The sequence below is a fragment of the Ambystoma mexicanum genome, chromosome 13 (genome assembly GCF_040938575.1).
Source record: "Ambystoma mexicanum isolate Mex_15411 chromosome 13, UKY_AmexF1_1, whole genome shotgun sequence".
Classification (NCBI taxonomy): Eukaryota; Metazoa; Chordata; class Amphibia; order Caudata; family Ambystomatidae; genus Ambystoma; species Ambystoma mexicanum.
The window spans coordinates 694922573-694943600 of NC_090938.1; the positions used below are offsets into that span (position 1 = coordinate 694922573).

At 45.9% G+C, this 21028-nt stretch overlaps 1 protein-coding gene and 1 long non-coding RNA gene across 6 annotated transcripts in view; one reads left to right on the forward strand and one right to left on the reverse strand.

The window, feature by feature from the left end:
* MED24 (mediator complex subunit 24) overlaps positions 1-19892 on the reverse strand; it is a 598903-nt gene extending 579011 nt beyond the window's left edge. For all 5 annotated transcript variants that reach the window (XM_069634774.1, XM_069634779.1, XM_069634777.1 and 2 more), the window contains exons 1-2: positions 19799-19892; positions 19594-19697 (exon numbers count right to left, since the gene is read on the reverse strand). The gene's annotated coding sequence lies outside the window, so the exon portion shown is untranslated. The remainder of the gene's footprint in view (positions 1-19593; positions 19698-19798) is intronic.
* A 139-nt stretch (positions 19893-20031) lies between these two features.
* LOC138521734 (uncharacterized) overlaps positions 20032-21028 on the forward strand; it is a 38376-nt gene continuing 37379 nt past the window's right edge. The window contains exon 1 of the long non-coding RNA XR_011283104.1: positions 20032-20074. This is a non-coding gene — a long non-coding RNA (uncharacterized lncRNA). The remainder of the gene's footprint in view (positions 20075-21028) is intronic.

A 21028-nucleotide genomic window follows, 5' to 3' on the forward strand; every position in this document is an offset into this window, starting at 1 on the left:
CATACTCATGATTGGCCGGACCCTTATACGCGGCGGTAACCCCGTTACCACCGCATTTAAGGGCTACCGCCAAATTGTGATGAGGCCCAATACCATGAGGGAGTGATCACTGTACTGCGTTGGAACGACCCTTAACGACACAACTCACTCTAGAAGAGGACCATTTCCACAAATATAATCAATAATACCTCGTTTCTTGCCCATATTCCAGGTCAACTTGCCAGGGAGATCATTATGAAGGCGACCATTTAAGGGCATGTGTCCCCAATCTGTTACAACAACAAAACAAAAAAATGGAGCCACTCACGACCCTCGATATTCGATTCTTTCAGAGACAGATTGTTTTCTTTAATATATTCGAAAATGTCATTTTCAAAGAAGATTCTCTGAATCATGCATTAAAGTCGCCTCCCACGAGGAACCTGTCTGAATCTTAATCGACCACCCAAGAAACAATTAGCTTATAAATCTAGTCAAAAATGGCCCCTCTTTTGTCCACACCAGGCGGGTCCTATCTACATACAATTAGCAATCAAATTGGGATACACTCCTGAATTTAACTTACTTCCACAGCCAGACCATTTCCCCCTGCATCCAAGGGTTTAATCAGTGCAGAAGGCAGATCTTGCCTAACCCCTATCAACAGCCCCCCTGAAGGGCGTCCTACAGGTCCCTTCTTTGCAGGATCCTGGTGTATCATATAGCCATCTAGGTAAAACGCATCACACAACCATGTTTTGTGTAATAATAAAATATTACAGTTTACAAGAAAGTCAGATGAGCCATTATCCAATACAACATATGAGTGACCCCGCGTGTTCCATGAAAGTATACTAAAAGTTCAATTACAATCTTTAACCATATCCAACCCTGAGTGTTATTAAAACTTGGAGGTCAATTTTCCTTAACTGGTTGTACGATACGGTCTCTGTTAACTTAGTACATGATTTGCAATGTTCGCAGGTTTTGGAACTATCGTTCAGGGGTGTCCAACTTGTACCCTAAAAATTCCAATGAATCAGCCTGGGCCTGTATCAAAAATGCAGTAGATGGTAATGAACAGTGGATTTTTCGTCATACCCTCACATTTCAACCTCAACGGTTGGACAAAACGCAAGTCATCAGAGTTAAGAATGCGCAGTGAAGGAACCATCTTAAACAACTTCAACAACACTGAACAATGTATTACTTTTCTGTTATTTGCTAGCAACGTCTGAACTATGGTTACTATCAGTTTATCCAAATCAGGCTTGGGAGGCGAAGGGGCCATTTGTGTGGTGTTCTCACTCTGCACCATCCCTGGTAGGTGTCCCTTGGTAGTCGAAGGTAACTGATCAAGTAATCTGTCACTTGGAACAGGTGGTATGAAATGAGGATCTTCAGCACAAGCGGGCCCTTCTTTATTTTCTATAATGGTTTGGCTAATATGATTATAGCCAACTGGTTAATCCTCCTCCACTTGGTTGTAGGCATTTTGTCTGGCGCATTTCTTTTTTCCTGGCTTTCTTGGACAAAAGGAGGGGCCTCCACAGAGGAGAGACCATTGTCGAGTTTAAAGGATGGACATCAGCCTTGTTTGGAGGAGTTGGAGCCTTACATGGGTCTTTTATGTCGTAATCCCCGTTGCCTTTTTAAACGCCTTTCCTTGCGAGTAGGATAATACAATGGAGGAGTCAAGCCATCATCGATAGCCTCATTGGGCTCGTCCGTCTTCTGAGATTCAACCACTATGAGCACTGCCATAGCTAAGCCTCTATCTTCCACCACTGGTGGATTCACCTGCTCCAAGTTGTTTTTTTGGTGCGATCCATCAAGTAGGGACCCCACAATACACCCCAGTCTCACCACTTCCTCGTCAAAACGTCCACACAATTTCAGTAAAATTTTTATAGCAAAATGCAAAACTTCACTGCAGGTTTCCTACCAAAGAGTTCAACATATTCTGTGACCTGATAGTCTGGTCATTGGAGGCCAAATTCTGAGTTGGAGGGGACAAGGGTGTAGTCTCAATACATGTTTGGGGATGCTGAGAGTCGCTGTGACCCAGAGCCATTAACAGGGTTTAAATGGATAGAGGCACCCAAATACCCCCCGCCCCCCGAGGCCAATGCTCGGTTGCAGTTATTACCACTTCCTGTGACCAGCCCAGGTAGCATAGAGTTGATCACAAGATAATACAGATTAAGCAGCAAATTATTGTCCGTCTCCATTAAAGGATTGAAAATCAGTTTTACTAGCTGAGTGTTCATCATGCAGCACTTGAACAGCTGTCACTTCAGGATCTGCGCACTTTACCTGTTGAATTGCCTCAAGTTTGTTCTTAAAAAACGCAGAGATTATCTTAGTTTGCTTAGTTTTAAGTGCTGCCATATTTAAGGGCTCGAGCGGCACATTTAAATTAGTAATTTCTTGCGACTGTCGTTATGACAGCAGTGCACCCTGAAAGGAGGCGCGTTTATATCCATTAGTTTTCCCTTGGGATTTTTGTTTCCTTACATTATACTTTTTTACATTAGGTGGGGCTTTCGCCAGCATAATTAAATTTGTTAATTACTATTTGTATGCTTGCTAATAGTAATAACGATTCAAACCAGCACTCTGCTTTAATCCGGCCAGACAGAAAATAGGGCGGCAGAGAAAACCAAAAGAAACAGTTTCCAGCGGACAGTTACTTACGGTAGTAGATGGATAAATACTTGGACAACGATGGAAACAGTTGGAAGTAGAACTTTCCAATAATATCCGGTCCTGGAACTCCAATCATGCCACAGTGCCGCCCCCGAACACTCAGCACAACACTCCGCACCTGTAAGGCATCCGGGTGCCTGTAGTGTATGGAAGCGTTGGAGAATGGGCGGCCATTAGTTGTTCCGTCACGTTTTTGTTCGTGTTGTGGTGGAGGTTGTCTTTTTCAAAATGGCAGTTGCTGGGAGGTACTTGTTCATTCCACTCCCAGCAACCCCTGCGTTGCAACCGCAAAGCTTAGTTTACTTTCTGCCCGGTTAATGCGCTAGTGCTTCCTCCTCTGTGCTTTCCTTCCTTTGTTTTTTTTTTTTGTCGGAACGCTTGGTTCCGGTTTTCCCTGTACCTTCTCAGGGATCGGCATCAGCGGCACTCTGTATCTTTCCCTGCGTGATTGCCTTTTGTTTCTTTTCCCTCTGCGTTTACTCGCAGCCTACTATTCCTTCCCTTCTTACCCGTTTCTCCGTGCTTCCGGAGTCTGGCCTGCTGAACCCCGCCCTCCTTTCATCAGGGGGTTTCTATACTTGCTCTAGTGTGCCCGGATCCGTTCCTGGTCTTCCAGGGTGGCACGGAAGAAGGAGACTGTCACCTGGATATCAGCCGCATACAAGTCAACCTTTTCTCTTTGATATTCCAACTGCTCCGATCATCTTTTCTCCCGACTCTTTACGACTACTGGATTTCTTCAGTCATCATCTTCATTGAATCCTGTGTTCTTCTTTGGGTTTTTTTTCAGCATTGGCTTTTACCCCATATCTGCCTGCTCCAGAAAGGGAGCCCCAGGGTTGCAGCTTATAGGCGGCCACTGTGGCTTCCTGCCAAGGTAGGTCAACGCCTCGAAAAAAGGAGAAGGACTTTAACTACAGACGAAGCCTCAACTTCTACGATACCGTGTCCAGCAAATCAGGTGAGGAGGAGGGAGGTATATAGTAGTGAGTCAGAGGAAAGTGGACAGACAATGGACAGATTGCAACACCCAGAAAATATGACTATGGTGAAGCAGGTGGAGCAGGTACAAGAACTCCTAGGGGCTGTCCAAGGGCTCTCCCAGGAGGTTCAGTCTCTCAAGGCTGAGAATGCAGTTTGCGGCAAATGATAACTACCCGGGAGCATCCACTCCCAGAATTACCTCCTATGGCTCTGCCCTCAGGAAAGTTTGACGGCACACCAAAAAGAATCAAAGAATTTCTTGACGCATGTACGGTGTACTTCACCTTCAGGCCCACAGCTTTTGCTACAAGTCAGGCCCAGCTTGGGTTTCTCATCTCTAATATGACGGGTAATGCTTTGACCTGGGCTACACCCTTGGTCACCAGTGCCAATCCAATATTGCAAGATTGCGACTGCTTTAAAGCTCTTATCAAACAGACAATTGAGAGGCCAGAGATCACCTACATGATTTGCGAAGACTTACTCGATGCCCACCAGGGATCCCTGGATATGCTCTCATATATATCCATGTTCAAGTCTTTGGCAGCCCAGACGCGGATTGAGAGAGATCAAGGATGAGCTGGCACGCTCTCCAAGACCTCCCACGTTTGCAGACCTCTTGTCTTCGGCTCTCTAAATAGAGTACAGGCTTCTAGAGAGAAGAGCGAGAAAGGAAAGCATCAAGGGATATCCTCCTTCGGTGACTCTTTTTTACTACCTATACCCACTACTTCCACTCCTCGAGAAGAACCAATGCAGATCGGAGCCACCAGAGGCCCACTCACCGCCGAAGAGAGAAGACGCCGCAGGGACAAAGGATTATGTGTCTACTGTGGCTCAGACAAACACCTTTTGCGGGACTGCCCAGAGGTGCCTCTGTGTCGATCAGGAAACGACCGCCCTCGACCCTAAAATGGACAGGTTTCAGGGGGGTTACCCCAAATTGTAGTCCCTTTGTATCATTGTCAGTCTCCTCTTCAGGTGTTGCAGATGATTCACGTCTCATTGGTGATCCCTGTCCGAGTTGATGTCGGTTCCAAAAGAATCGAGGCCCTGGCCCTACTCGATTGCAGGGCGGCTGGGAACTATGTGGACACCATATGGGCAGAACAGGTGGGTCTGCAAAGGATTATTTGCAAAGAAGGACAGAAGGTGGAAGGGGTGGATGGTTCTCCACTGTCGTCAGGACCCATAACACACACCACGGAAGAGTTTCAAGTTACGATATCTCAACACTCGGAAATGATCCAATTTGACATAATCCGGGCTGCTCACTTTCCCATCATCCTGGGAATAACGTGGTTTAGGAAACATAACCCCTACATTGATTGGTCCAGAAACCAGTTAAGCTTTCAGTCTGAACACTCCAGACAACGCTGCCTTTCCCTCTTGTCCTACAGTAAGGTCCAGACCATGTCGGCAGCACAGGATAACCCCTTGGGGGTGCACGCCCTACCATGAGAATTGGCTCAGTATCAACAGGTGTTCAAGGAACAAGTTCCAGTGGAACTACCTTCACAGACCAGAGCACTGTGCCATCGACCGGACACCCAATCCTCTACTGCCGTTCGGGCAGATGTTTTCTCTTTCCCATGCTGAGAAACAAGCCCTCCGGGAATACCTCGACAGCAATCTTCACAATGGTCTCATTCAACCCTCTAAATCCCCCGCAGGTGCCTCGCTTTTTTGTATCCCCAAGCGAGACTCGGATGAACTGAGGGCTTGCATAGACTACAGGGGTTTAAACAAGGTCACTATAGGAGACTGTCATCCTATGCCTTTGATCACCGACATCATGGAAGCAGTGCAAGGAGCTAGAATCTTCACAAAATTAGATCTGTGTAGAGCTTACCACCTGCTCAGGATAAGATCAGAAGACAAATGGAAAACAGCCTTTAGCACGCCATTCGGCTTACACGAATACAAGATGATGCCATTTGGTCTGGTAAACGCCTGCGGTGTTTTCCAGCCATTCATGGACAGAATGTTCTCAGGACCTCATGTTCCTGTCCGTTATTGTCTATCTAGATGATATTCTTGCGTTCTCTACCGGTCCCACGAAACATCAAACAGGTTTGGGAAGTTCTTCATCGCTTGAAGCAGAACCACCTACTAGCTAAGCTGGAAAAGTGTGTCTTTGGGGTTTCAGCGATTATCTTGTCCGAACAGGGTATAATCATGGACAGGAAGAAAGTCTCTGCCATACTGGAATGACCGGCCCCTACATCAGTGAAAGAGATACAAAGATTCTTGGGTTTGGCAAACTTACCGCCGGTTCATCCCGGGGTTCTCAGAAGTAGTTTTGCCAATCACTTCCCTTCTCAAGAAGAAAGCCGGACTCTTCCAATAGTCAAAAGCAGCGGAAAGAAGTTTCCAACACTTGAAAGAACTCTTCTGCTCAGTCCCCATCCTTAAACAACCCAATCAGAACGAACAATTCATTGTGCGATCAGACGCCTCTGTGGCGGCCATCGGGGCAGTTCGAGGAGGATGGGGTGGAATACCCTATTGCTTACTCATCACGAACACTCACCCCCAGCCAACGCAATTATTCTGTGTTGATCATGCCGATTACTTCAAGAGCATCAACGGGTGCTCTTGAAGGTGCTCTTTGTGAGGACAAAGAATTAAATCTTGGATTATTTTGCACTTAACGCAACAGAGGGTGTACGCAACAAGGTGGTGTGGGGAAGCGCTTAAGGCTACAGTGAAGGGGGAGCTCATTGCAATGAAGTGCCAGAGGAACAAACAACTTGTGGGAGACTTGACTCCCGAAGTAGTAAGGGCAGCTATAGCTGACCTGCCTTCAGGAAAGGCCCTGGACGGCTTTCCAGCGTCTTTTTACAAGACCTTTAGAGAGACACTGATACTGCGCTTAGTCCAGTTCTTCAACTCTTTTTGGGGGGAGGCATGGCGTATCACCCAAACAATGCAAGAAGCCAAGGTTGTGCTGCTTCCAAAGCCAGGTAATGATGCCAATCTATGCAGTTTGTACAGGCCGATTGCCCTTATTAATCTATACACAAAGAACTACACCAAGGTTCTGGAATCCCGCCCGGATAAGCTCCTCCCGAAAATGATTGATCACGACCAGTCAGGATTTATTAGGCATAGGCAGACCTCGGATAACATTCGGCAGGTCTTTCATTGGTTTGAAAAAGTAAATAATCGAGAACCCCTGCGCTTATACTAGCTTTGGATGTCAAGAAGGCATCCAACCAGGGTGAATGGCCACTCCTCTTCCATACCATGGAGGTAATGGGATTTGGTTCTAAATTCTTTCAATGGTAAGAGCTAACTACCGAACTCCCTCTTCCGCCTGGCAATCAACGGGCAACTTCCCAGAGGATCAAGTTCTCACGAGGCACTAAGCAGGGTTGCCCGCTCTCCCCGCTGTTATACGTCATTCACCTGGAGCCGCTCTTGGCCAGCATTAGGGCCTCCCTGGATTGTAGGGGGATTCCCTTTGGGGGTGAGGAGCATAGAGTCGCAGCGTTTGCCAATGACATAATCATAGAACCAGAAACCTCATTCCCAAGGAACTCGCTGGAACTTCTTCCCTTTGGGGAGGTGGCAGGGTTAAAAATAAATGCCAACAAGTCAGGGTTATTAAACTTGATCGTCCCCTCAGAAAAAGGTTCAGGAATTGCGGGGTATAGTACCCTATAGAAGGCGGAAGCTGGCATTAGATATTTGGGGGTGCAAATTACTAGTTTTCTTGGTGCTCTTTAGCATAACTATCCGCCTTTAGTGGAAAAGCTGCACCGGCTGCTGGCGGAATGGGTGCCCTTATCAATATCCTGGATGGGGCGGATAAATGCCCTTAAAATGGTTATTTTATCAAAAATCCTGTACTATTTCACGCCCCTGCCATTGGGGGATCCCCAAAGTTTCTTCAGGACCCTTCAAAAACATGTGGGGACATTTATTTGGAACCGCAACAGACACAGGGTACCTATGCAGATGCTAATGTCTCCCAGAAGCAAGGGAGTGCTGGGAACGCCACACTTCTGTCTCCATTTCCTTGTGGGTCAATTCAGAGTGAACTGTGACTGGTTCAAGGTCGATCACGGGAAGGTCTGGTGTCGAATGGACAAAGCAGTGGTGTGCTTGCCGCTGTACGAGGTGTTGTGGCGACCCAAGTGGGAGAGGCCTGCAAACATCTACCGTAGCAGGATAGGGGTCCTAGTGGGGGACTCATGGGATGAGCTGGTGTGAAGGGTGAATTTGACCACCTTCCCCTCCCTGCGGATGTCACTGTTTAGGAATCCCCAGTTCAGGCTGGGTATGGAAAAGGGTGCCTTCAATGGGTGGGAGGCTTCAGGGTGACGCAACTACGTGACATGTTCTTGGGTCAGGACATTAAATTCTTTGCACAGTGCAAGCAGGACTTCGGGCTAGATGAGGGGGGAGAGGTATTGCTACTCTCCACTGAGGCACTGGCTTACAAACCCAATGGTCGGGTCAGCGGCCACCAGGAATCTGACGCCCTTTGGACGGTTCATAACGACAGACACAGGGGACAGGCATTTGGTAGGAGCATTATATGGGATTTTAGAAGAATGGGCAAGGAGCCAGGTATGGCACTATATGGGGCAGCCGCTAGAGGGAGGAACTTTGGACTCAGTTATGCAGATATCCCCAAACTCACGCTGGCCATCCAGATTCAGGAGATGTGGGTTAAGATAATGGTCCAATGGCATCGCACCCAATAATAACTACATAAATTCTACCCAACTGTGTCAGGGCTCGGCAGGAAGGGAAGTGGGGAACTGGGATTGTGGAAGCATATTTGGTGGGAATGCCTAGTCATACAGCCTAATTGAGACATGATCTGTACAGCAATGAATAGTATTTCTGGGAGTCAGATGCCGGACAACATAGGGATGGCCATCCTGGCAATGGGCGGGGGTTCTGGAAAATCTACCCTCAAAAGCTCAAAGTAAGACATACGTCATCTTGATAGCGGCGGCAACGCTTGTTATGGCACACAAATGGAAACAAAAGCTGCCCCCACAGAACACAAATGGGTTAGTAAAATGTGGAACTTTGTGGTGCTGGAGTGAGTGACCCATTCGATTCAAGGGGATCACCAAAGGTTTCTCTGGGACATTGTCCTGCATCACCTGCAGCGGGACACACGGGCCGCATGGTGCCCGAGGAAAATGAGATTGATGGGGCTGGTGTGAGTACTCGCTCCACTTGGGGAGGATGCCTTCACATGAAGCTGGGAGGAGATATGGCTGACTTTTCTGGGGAGGTGAGGACTATGGGGGTGTGGGGATTCTCAAACAATGCAAGGCCCCGTACACCGACTGGCGAGAGAGCTGGCCACTCACAGAAACTTGGGACCGGGAGCCATCTACAGAGTTTATGGACTGGGGAGGGGGGAATTACATGTGTTCTTACTGTTGGAAATGCCAATAAAATGCATGTTTTTTTAAACAGTGCATTGTTACTTTGTTGCCCTAACCAGCCCGAAAAAAATAATATAACCAGCCCAAGCCAAAATGGCTAATGGCCATCATGTTGATTCTGTAAATCACCTTTTCTATGTTTTTCACTGAGGTGTGTTTTTTATAAAAACGAACTTCCTGTGGGTGATGAGTGACTGTGAACAAGCCACTGGGTTGTGGCGAAATGCGTCAGGCTGCCGTCTGGCAAAGAAACTCTCACTGGGCGAATTTAATGGATTTTTTAACTGCTATTTTTTAACTACTGCAAATGAAAAATAAAGGTTGTTTTACAAACATACAACCGAAGTTGCAGTTGGCTGTCCATGACTATTATTTGCCATTTTGGAACACTTTTGTGTGTGGAGTGCTGCTCGCCTTAAGAGTGTCTTTAGATGCCGTTCTTATTTGAAATATTTTCATGCTGACCACGTTGCAGCACGGAGCTGCACCGACGCTTGAATATTGGACACAACGCGCTTGGAAGCACTTCGGATGTGGTGTTTTTTTGCTTCCTAAGCTGCTGGGAACTCGTCAAAAGGACTGTCTATAACGTTCCATTTCAGAAGCAGCAGGAGGAGGAACGCCGGATGCAGCACAAACTGACAGTGTCGGAGGGTGCAGGAAGTAAAGGCTGCTTTGGTGAGTACTCTTACCGACTTGCTAATTTTCTGAAACCCAATTTTTGGTGAATGTTTAAATTGCGAGTTCCCCCATAAAATGAAGCATGTCGCAGTACAGTGACTAATTAGCGACCACCGTCCAATTTGGATATTAACTGTGTTCTGAAAATTAAATTAAGAAATAAATATTTCAGGGACTCCAATGACAAAATAGAGTGGATTTCCAACTCTACCTATTATGGCTTCCCAGGACAGCAGAGAGGCAGCAAGGAAAGAACAGGCAACCTCTCTGTTCAATGAAACTTTGCCAACAATTAAAGAAAAGGATTTACCCAGAACAGACAACTAAGGACAATAATGAAATAACACTGCTAAAAGACCTAGAAAAGGCACGGAAAAAAAGAGATCAGTAAATGGTGGGAGGAGCACTCCTTACAGAATTACTTAGACGTGGGCAGAATACCACGTGGGCTACGAATTCTTACAATACATCATTTGAGGAGCAGGATCCCTTAATGCTGCAAGAATGGGGCGACGCAACCAATCATTGCTCAAAATAATTCTTACAACTGCTGGTGAAATATGCAGGAAACGATCGTATCAAAATTCTGCAACAAATTGTGGATTTGGAGGAAAAAATGAAAACTATAAAAGAAACAGAAGAAGGAAAAAAGCTCCAAGCTAGCATCCAGATAGGATTACAGTCCTATGAGGAATAAATTAAATTGAGGAAGCAACAGAAGTTTTTAAACAGATAAAGGCGACTACGAACAAGGCCGCGTTTATACCTTTGCGCACAGATTTGACCAAATACGACAAAAAGCCAAGGAAACACCATTGGCTCCTACGGCGCAAAATGCAAATCCTCAAGAATCAACAGCCTCTACCTCGGAGTCAGATGTGACTCAAGGCGAAGAAGAAGAGCCCATTGCACGCCTCGATTTTTTAGAGGAAATGAGACTGTTGTGTCAGGACGGGTGGACAAAAAACAAAAAAAGCCAGAGGAGGTACCTCAAACACAAAAGGACGAGGACGAGGGGGGAAGAAAAAAAATGAGGAGGGGGCAGAGGGGCAACAAATTCAGACAGCTCTCTGCCACCAAGATCGCTGCACTCTGGGAAATAACTAATCATGTTACAGAAGCCACCAACAAATAGCAGATTATTAATCTATCCGATCATGTTCTCACTACAGAAGAGAAACACATTTTGAAACTGGGACTCAATTTCTGTCCACTTGCCAGTTTCAACTATGTGGAAACCAGGATAGACTTGGACAGATTTATCCGCAAACTGCGACTCAAGAAGTTCTTTGCCACTTCTACATATAAAAAGAAGTCGAAAGACATCTTAGAGGGAAGAACAGAAATCACTATTGCAGAGATGGACACCTTGATAACTCTCTATGACTTAGAACAGGAAAGTCACACAGAGAGTAATGAGTTTGGTACCAACTTGGAATGATTGGGAATTTGCACAGACTGGCCGTCGACTAGTAAGCTAAGATGCAAATCAAAATTTAACCCGCTCAGTGCCCAGAACAGCCACATCGAAGCCTTTGCCAATGTAGTCATCGATGACCTAAAAGAAGAGAATAAAAACCCATAGACAACCCCGGAGCAATCTGTTGAAAAAACAAAAGAAAGTGCTAACAGATATTGCGAAGCTGGATAAATACATAATAAAACCAGCTGATAAGGGTTGTAATATAGTCATCATGAACAAAAGTGACTATATTGCTGAAGCTCAAACAATTGAACGATGTGAACTGTTATGAACGATTAAAGACCAATCCCATTAAGCAATTGGAAAATGATGTATGGACTCTCCTAACTAAATGGCAAAAAAAAGACATTCTTGAGGAGGAAATGGTGAAATTCTTGTTTTCCAAGAACTCAATAATTCCCACTATCTACTTTCTTCCAAAGGTCCATAAGAATCCTCTCAAGCCACCTGGCAGACCTATTGTGACACTGTGCAGGTCACTTTTGGAAAATATGTCCCAGTTTATAGATGAGGTTCTTTGTACCTTCGTAACTACACTACCGTCATATGTTAGGGACACAACGGATTTCCTATTGAAAATTGACAAACTTCCTTGGGAATCCACCTACTTACTGGCAACCATGGACGTTGTGTCCCTTTACACGTCTATTAAACACAATGATGGTATTTCCGCCTGCAAAAACTTCCTCAATACAAGATCATTGAATTATTTACAACATTCCCAGATGATTTTAGAGATGATTGAAATGTGTTTGAATAACAATGTTTTCATATTCAATAATGATATTTTTCGCCAAACCCAAGGCACTGCGATGGGCACGACTTTCGCACCTTCATATGCAAACTTAATGATGGGATATTGGGAGAAAACAACAGTATGGGCAGAAGCTAATGAAAAATACAATGAAAAAATTGTGTTGTGGCTCCGTTACATTGATGGTTTATTTGTAATTTGGGATGGCTCTGCTGAGTTGTGGTGTGAATTCGTCAAATCACTCAACACTAACAATGTGAATCTCAAGTTCACTGAACACCACAGCCACCAATCCATCGTATTCTTGGATGTAGAAGTCAAGATAGAGGCGCAAAAAATTGAGTCTTGTCTCTACAGAAAAATCACAGGTGCAAACATCCGATTACACCATGGGTGCACAACATACGGCCCGCGGGCCAGTTGCGGCCCGCCATGCCCTTTTGACAGGCCCGCGAGGCACAAAGACTTTCCTAATGGAGGGCGGCCCCCGGCCGCCCTCCATTAGGAAAGTCTTTGTTGTCTTCCGGGCCGGTGAAAACACTGGCCCTCATTGGCTCAGCACACACACGCATCATGTCGCTCCTACGAGCCACGTAATGCGTGTGTGCTGCACCAATGGAGGGCCAGCACTACGGCTGGCGTGGCCCATAAGGCTTGATGCCGGAAGGCATTTCAGCCTTGGACCATGCCAGCCGTAGTGTGATTCCAGCGTTCCTGCTTACCTGCCGCTTACCTGCCTTCCAGTTCCAGCACGTCTCCGGTAAGTGGTCTGTTTGTGTTTGTGTGTCGGGTTTGTTTTGCTTTATGTTTGTGTGTATGAATGTATTTTGAGATGCGGGGGTGGGGGGGGTGTCGGATGTGTATGAATGTTTGTGTTTGAATGTATTTTGAGTGTATGTTGAGATGCGGGGGTGGGGGGGTGTGTCGGATGTGTTTGAATGTTTGTGTTTGAATGTATTTTGAGTGTATGTTGAGATGCGGGGGTGGGGGGGTGTGTCGGATGTGTATGAATGTTTGTGTTTGAATGTATTTTGAGTATGTTGAGATGCGGGGGTGGGGGTGTGTGTCGGATGTGTATGAATGTTTGTGTTTGAATGTATTTTGAGTGTATGTTGAGGTGGGGGGTGTGTCGGATGTGTATGAATGTTTGTGTTTGAATGTATTTTGAGTGTATGTTGAGATGCTGGCGGTGGGTGGGGTGTGTCGGATGTGTATGAATGTTTGTGTTTGAATGTATTTTGTGTGTATGTTGAGATGCGGGGGTGGGGGTGTGTGTCGGATGTGTATGAATGTTTGTATTTGAATGTATTTTGTGTGTATGTTGAGATGCGGGGGTCGGGGGGTGTCGGATGTGTATGAATGTTTTGATTTGAATGTTTTTTGTGTGCTGAGTTAGGGGGGTGGGGGGTTCGGGTCTGTATGGGTGCATGTTTGTGTGTGTGCTGAGTTGGGGGGTGGGGGTTCGGGTCTGTATGGGTGCTTGTTTGAGAGTTTGCTGATTTGGGGGGTGGGGGGGTTCGGGTCTGTATGGGTGCATGTTTGTGTGTGTGCTGAGTTGTGGGGGTGGGGGGTTCGGGTCTGTATGGGTGCATGCTTGAGTGTGTGTGCTGAGTTGGGGGTGGGGGGTTCGGGTCTGTATGGGTGCATGTTTGTGTGTGTGCTGAGTTGGGGGTGGGGGGTTCGGGTCTGTATGGATGCATGTTTGTGTGTGTGCTGAGTTGGGGGGTGGGGGTTCGGGTCTGTATGGGTGCTTGTTTGAGAGTTTGCTGATTTGGGGGGGTGGGGGGTTCGGGTCTGTATGGGTTCATGTTTGTGTGTGTACTGATTTGGGGGGTGGGGGGATTCAGGTCTGTATGGGTGCATGCTCGAGTGTGTTTGGGGCATAGTGTTTGGTTGGGGGTGAGGGGGCCATGGGGCATAGTGTTTGGTTGGGGGTGAGGGGGCCATGGGGCATAGTGTTTGTTTGGGGTTGGGAGCCATGGGGCATAGTGTTTGGTTGGGGGTGAGAGGGCCACGGGGCATAGTGTTTGTTTGGGGTTGGGAGCCATGGGGCATAGTGTTTGGGGGTGAGGGGGCCATGGGGCATAGTGTTTGGTTGGGGTGGGGGCCATGGGGCATAGTGTTTGGTTGGCGATGAGGGGGCCATGGGGCATAGTGTTTGGTTGGCGGTGAGGGACAGGGGGCATAGTGTTTGTTTGGGGTTGGGAGCCATGGGGCATAGTGTTTGGGGGTGAGGGGGCCATGGGGCATAGTGTTTGGTTGGGGGTGAGGGGGCCATGGGGCATAGTGTTTGTTTGGGGTTGGGAGCCATGGGGCAAAGTGTTTGGTTGGGGTGGGGGCCATGGGGCATAGTGTTTGGTTGGCGGTGAGGGACAGGGGGCATAGTGTTTGGTTGGCGGTGAGGGACAGGGGGCATAGTGTTTGGTTGGGGGTGGGGGCCATGGGGCATAGTGTTTGGTTGGGGGTGAGGGGGCCATTGGGCATAGTGTTTGCTTGGGGGTGAGGGACAGGGGGCATAGTGTTTGGTTGGGGGTGGGGGCAATGGGGCATAGTGTTTGGTTGGGGGTGAGGGGGCCATGGGGCATAGTGTTTGGTTGGCGGTGAGAGACAGAGGGCATAGTGTTTGCTTGGGGGGTGAGGGACAGGGGGCATAGTGTTTGGTTGGAGGTGGGAGCCATGGGGCATAGTGTTTGGTTGGGGGTTAGGGGGTGAGGGGGCCATGGGGCATAGTGTTTGGTTGGGGGTGAGGGACAGGGGGCATAGTGTTTGCTTGGGGGGTGAGGGACAGGGGGCATAGTGTTTGGTTGGGGGGTGGGGGCCATGGGGCATAGTGTTTGGTTGGGGGTGAGGGACAGGGGGCATAGTGTTTGGTTGGGGGTGGGGGCCATGGGGCATAGTGTTTGGTTGGGGGTGAGGGGGCCCATGGGGCATAGTGTTTGGTTGGGGGTGAGGGGGCCATGGGGCATAGTGTTTGGTTGGCGGTGAGAGACAGAGGGCATAGTGTTTGCTTGGGGGGTGAGGGACAGGGGGCATAGTGTTTGGTTGGAGGTGGGAGCCATGGGGCATAGTGTTTGGTTGGGGGTTAGGGGGTGAGGGGGCCATGGGGCATAGTGTTTGGTTGGGGGTGAGGGACAGGGGGCATAGTGTTTGCTTGGGGGGTGAGGGACAGGGGGCATAGTGCTTGGTTGGGGGGTGGGGGCCATGGGGCATAGTGTTTGGTTGGGGTGGGGGCCATGGGGCATAGTGTTTGGTTGGGGGTGAGGGGCCCATGGGGCATAGTGTTTGGTTGGGGATGAGGGGGCCCATGGGGCATAGTGTTTGGTTGGGGGTGAGGGGGCCCATGGGGCATAGTGTTTGGTTGGGGGTGAGGGGACCATGGGGCATAGTGTTTGGTTGGGGATGGGAGCCATGGGGCATAGTGTTGCACTCCAATCGTGAACTCAATAATAAAGCTAAAACAGGCACAGTTAGGAGATGTACATCCTTTGCTTTTTTGAGGAAACCCGACTCAACGAAGGCCATACTCCTCTTGGGTAACCCAAACAGCAAACTACAGCAGTCCAAAATAACGGAATGTCCAATCAAGGGTCAATAAAATATATATAATTTAATTAAACAGACGATATACAATAACTAAATCGAAATAAATGATAGCAATGGAAAATGTGTAGTACAAAATGTAAGTTTGAAATGCAATAAAAATAGTTACCCCTCAAAAACATCTTTTTCCATGTGTTTAATACAAATTGGGGGTTGAAAAAGCCTCCTGACATGTCCCGCCTACCGCCCCGCCCACTTTTACTTTTCGGCCCACTATAGCCCTCATGTAAGGTACTTTCAGCCCTCTGTCAAAATCAGTTGTGCACCCCTGGATTACACGCAAATAGTGCCCATCCCAAGACTCTTCCATGGAGCATTCCAAATGGAGAGTTCATCCGCATCAGACGCAACTACAGCAATATTGTGGATTTTGATTCAGCCAGTAAAGTAACGGCCCAAAACTTCCAACAACAGCAATACCCAAAAAAGATCATTGAAAGGCATATCTAAAAGGTCCGAGAAATGAATAGACATAAAATGTTAATAACATCTAAGAAGGACCAAACAAAAGAAGAGGAGGAAAATACCACCAGGCTTATTTTGACATTTGGAAGCCACTCACGTATTATCAAACAGATAATCAATAAGTATTGGAAAGTGCAGAAAGCAGATAAAGACATAGGTGGTATGTTACACAATCATCCTGATATTACCTTTCACAAAAGCACCTCCATAAAAGACTTATTGGTGAAAAGCTACATGGCTGTGGAAAGGAATGATATGAATACTAATTGGCTTTCCACAACAGGAGTCGGTTTCTTTAAATGTACCAGGTGTAAGATTTGCAAATACGCAAGGAATTGCAAAAGCTATGTGCATCCAATATTGAAACATCTGGTCCATATTAATAGCAAAATTAAATGTGAATCAGAACTGGTGGTATTTGTCCTGATGTGCCCATGCCTCAAATGGTACTTGGGAAGTACCAAATGCAAGCTTAAAGTACGTATCCTGCAACACGTTAGAGCTATTACTAACAAGGACTGCTCTTACCCCATGGCAAAACATTTCTCTGAAACTCATAATGCCGACCCAGCCTATCTTACATTTTTTGGCATACATAAGGTCATTCCAGGTCCCAGGGGAGGCGATAACAACAGAACACTCCGACAAGAGACTAAATTTATTTTAGACTTTGAGAGTAAGACCCCGGTGGGACACAACATTGATGAGGAGCTCTACACTTTTTTGGGGACATAAGGAACATACTCAACATGATATAGTACCCCAATCAGCTCATCTACTTTAATGACCTGATATTGTAACCTTAAGTGCTTGATTACTTGAGCAAAGTTTTCTTTTCTTTCCTTTTTTCTCATCACTTTTTATCTTTCACTTTTATGGTGACTTACAATATGATTTAAAATTTGTATTTACCTGGCTAATTAGTATACACCAGTAGGCATTTAGATTCATGACAACACGATTTTAGCATGTTTTCTGAGCCGTGGTATCCTTTCGACATCCTTTAGATATCTGATGTTTTTTAATAGTGCGATTAGAAACTTATTTTAGTGTTAGGACTTTGTTATTCTCTGTCATATATATGCACTTGGCACTTTAGAACACATCTCTTTTTTATACCCATTTCGATATTACTATACCCAAAATAGCAACTATATGAATACATTATTGCCAACTTACTATTTGAGGTAGATCCTATGTATATGATTCTTTACGAAATTTGTTTTTTAGTGCTGTATCATGCTATTTTTAATATATTTAAAACAGTTCAGAGAATGTCAGTAGTTTGCACTATGCACTTTATACTATGACAATGTTGTTCTTATTAATATGAAACTATCCCTATCATAGGAATGCATTCTTTGCACATGAAAATATCAATGTATATTGAAACATCCTTGAATACATTAGGTATGCACTATGCACTTTATATACTTGTACAACACTGTCTACTTGCAGATTTTTATTCATTATATTATTTTTGCTATGGCTCGGGGTAGAGACCGTCTCATGCTCATGCACTAGGTAAACATTTTTTCTTAAAAATTGTTTATGATGATTAATTTGCATGTTGTAAACGATTTGGTGTACATATCCTTGGTCTCTAATTTGGAGAAATGTGTCAAACTCCTTTTAAAATTATGTCCTTAACACTATACTAATAACATTGTAGCACGCACGATTAGGCTCCGCCTTTTCGATCATGGACCGAGCAATATGCTATTGTTCGGTTTGAAAACACTAACGGCTATAAATTGATTTCCATATTTCATGTTTAAAAGTATGTTCTCATTTGTGTAACATGGACTAAATAGGTTGAATTGGGAGTTATTCACGTGATTAGCAATGAGTCCCAGCAGGCCAAGCCAAAATGGCTAACAGTCATCATGTTGATTCTCTAAGTCACCTTTTCTATGTTTTTCACTGAGGTGTGTTTTTTATAAAAACGAACTTCCTGTGGGTGATGAGTGACTGAACAAGCCACTGGGTAGTGGCGAAATGCGTCAGGCTGCCGTCTGGCAAAGAAAACTGTCACTGGGCAAATGTAATGGATTTTTTAACTGCTGCAAATGAAAAATAAAGGTTGTTTTATAAACATACAACCGAAGTTGCAGTGTTTGCTGTTGGCTGTCCATGACTATTATTTGTCATTTTGGACCACTTTTGTGTGTGGAGTGCTGCTCGCCTGAACAGTGTCTTTAGATGCTGTTCTTATTTGAAATATATACACACACACACTCACTGAATGAGAGGATCAGAAGTTACCTTCCCATACATTTTATATTCCCCTGCACCTGTTCTAAATAGGCACAGGGAAAAAAAATGTTTCTGTGTGCTTTGAAAAGTGCACCTCTTTTATAAATCAGTATACACTTGAAAATGCCCAAACCCCCTTTCCACCCTCTGCCTTGTGCAGTTGTGCATTTGGTGGTAAATGTGCACAACTATGATGCACACATTTAAATGTCCTTTGTGCACGGTTCACCACCTTTTTGGCGCAAGTGAAGTGAATGAGCATCCCACCAGTTACACCAAACACGTTTTGAAAATCGTGGCACGATGGTTTATCCCTAATGATCCCTTATTTACACTGTACGTTCATTTCAGAGTGTGGCTCGAGATGTCAGAGGGGAATTATGAATGTGAAAGGACACACAGGAAGGAAAGGGTGCATGGGTTTTTTACTGTTTCTGCTGTCATTAACCCCAGATGTGCTCACGAGTAGGTATTGTGTTAAATACCATTAGCTCTAGAGCAGATACTGTGACTGGAATAGTTAGCCCCAGATTACATACTGTGCATGCCATCATTCTCTCAGAGCAGGTATTGTGTCTGTGCTTATAAGCCCCAGGGCCAGGGCAGGTATTGTTTCATATGTAACGGATTAGTAGGTACTGTATCAAACGTCATTAGTTCCAGGACAGGTACTGTGTCTGAATCGGTATCCCAGATCCGCTACTGTGTCTGTAATTATTTGCCCCAGGGAAGGTAGTACAGATGTAGCTGATGAGCAGGTACGTACCGTATCGGAAGTCATTAGCTCAGGTATTGTGTCTGAACTCATTCGCTCCAGTCAGTGGCCTCCACCATTAGCGCTAGAGAAGGTATTGTCTGCTGCTATTCATTGGGTGTTGTTTCTGTGTCTGCAACCATTAGACCTAGAACATTCACTGTGCCTGCAGTTATCCACAGAAGGGTCATTAGACCCAGAGAAAGTACCAGATCAGCAGCCATGGGCCCTGGGGAATCATTACTTTCAGAGTAGGCAAGGAACATGAGACAATACACGTCTGCACTCTTAGCAGGCCCAGATATATATATATATTAATTCATGATATAGTCACTTACACCATAGCACGGTTTGTGTAGTTGCTGCACACCAGTTACTGGTCTTCGAGCATTCCAGAGCCTGACCTGTACCGTATATGAGGGGCTTAGGAGTAACTACTGTGTCTACGATACCAACAACAGGCTGCCCTGTGTAATTTCAAAACCAGATGTTTAGAAAGTCACGTACTTACAGTTTTTAATGTTAACATGTGAGGAGTACAAATCAACGAATTACAGCTTCAGCTGCAGCCTCTTACTCCAACGTGCATTTCCAGGGGTTGTAAAAGGGCTCCTCCTACCAATATAGCAACAAAGGGGCGAGAATGATCTAAGTTAATAGATGCTAAAATAAATGCACATAACATTCATTACAAAAGCTGAATCGCATGCACTCACCTGCTGCTGCCTGGAAACTAAAAAGGAGCGTTTGGTAAAAGGAGGACTTAAGTTGCTTTCATTATAAATTGAAACACACGTTTAATAAAGTCCCTATGAGACGGGATAGCTTTGTGTTTGTTTAAAAGTTTGCCGACGTTTTTAGGAATGCCTTTAAGGTAATATGACGCGTTCACGTATTTTCTGAAATGTTTATGTTGTCGTGACGTTTTTACGTAGGACGTCTACGTGCATAGGAAGAGAATAAAGGGGAGGGCGGCTCAATGTTATGCACGGGTAGGTATGTTTATCTGCCGGCGGGTTTATGTTTCCTATTGTTATTTTGCTTGCAGCAACAGCGGGTCTTTTTGTGTCTTCTTGACTGGTGGGTAGTATCCCTGGCCGCCCCCGTTCACAAAACGAAGTGATTTATGGCCGGGGCGCACGCCGGGGGAATTTCAAGTCAGATTTTTTTGTGCAAATTCGGCTTCCAGCATGTCGGGTTTATTTTTTCTGTAAGTGTACTTGCTTGTTTTCCACCTCCAAATGGCAGTGGCTCTTTGCTGTACTGGGGGGCTTGAATCACGGGCTTCTCTCCAAAACTGTGTAGTGTATATGCCAACTTTCTTCACCCTTATTAAGACAGCAATCCCAATTAACAAATCCACTAACAATTTCACCCCCCTGCATACACCTCTCAAACTAACCAAACGCAACCCTATAGCAACAATCGACACCAACTTCACTACACTGCAACAACAAAACAAACCACACACAGACTCGCGCAACAGCACACGACAACTGGAAAACTGTATTAACCGGGTTGAGGCTACCAACAGCACACCGTTGCTCCCTTGCACTTTTCCTGCTTATCCCCCCTCCCTTTTCAGAGCCGCCAGGGGACCACTCTGGTGGTGATGGTTCGTGGTACAAATATCCTTTAACATTAATCCTTTTCTGCGCTACATAGCTTTCACTGTTTGAAGCAGTGAACTCGCCCAGTGGGAAGTAAAGGCCCATGTCGATCCCATTTTTACCAAAGCTCCATGCTTGCTTCTTTTTCTACACTGCTGCACAGGCTCATGCGGGTTTGTGTACCTCCAGGGCTGTCAAGCCCTCTTACTCCGGTGTGATACATATGCTGCTGTGGGGGGCAATTGCAGCATCAGCCTGGGGTTCTGGATGAAGAACTGCAACAGCAGTGGGCGGGAGCGCTATGACATGATGCTCCCTTGCCATGATTTCTGTAAT